Source organism: Leiobunum rupestre, chromosome 9, assembly GCF_980474605.1.
Source record: "Leiobunum rupestre chromosome 9, qqLeiRupe1.1.hap1, whole genome shotgun sequence".
Classification (NCBI taxonomy): domain Eukaryota; kingdom Metazoa; phylum Arthropoda; class Arachnida; order Opiliones; family Sclerosomatidae; genus Leiobunum; species Leiobunum rupestre.
Window position 1 is genome coordinate 51,151,886 of NC_143392.1, and position 449 is coordinate 51,152,334.

Consider the following 449-nt stretch of genomic DNA (forward strand, 5'->3'; position numbering starts at 1 on the left):
TTAACACCTCAATATTACCACATGAAATATCGTAAATTCAAAGTGTCATATTAAATCGAGATAAGGCATGTTTCTGATCTATTAAAACATGTCTCTTTACGTTTATACCTCTCCGAGTGAATTTTGTTTCCTAGGAGAGGTATAACAATCACAGTGACAGGGTGTGTGTTTGTGTCTGTACCAGTGGCGTAGTGAGGTTATTTGGCGCCCAGGGCCAAACTCAAAAATTTGTGCCGCCCCCCCCCCCACCTATTCCGGCCCCAATTTCCGCCATAAAATTCCTTGTTTTTAAACGAAACCTGATCATTATCAATAACACAATAAATATTAATCTATTACAATTTAATTGATATATTAAAAAGATTAGTCTATTCATACAAAACAATATTGTTTGAAAAAAACATTCAAATAGTTATGTCATATGGAGAATGCAAGAAGTGTTTAATATT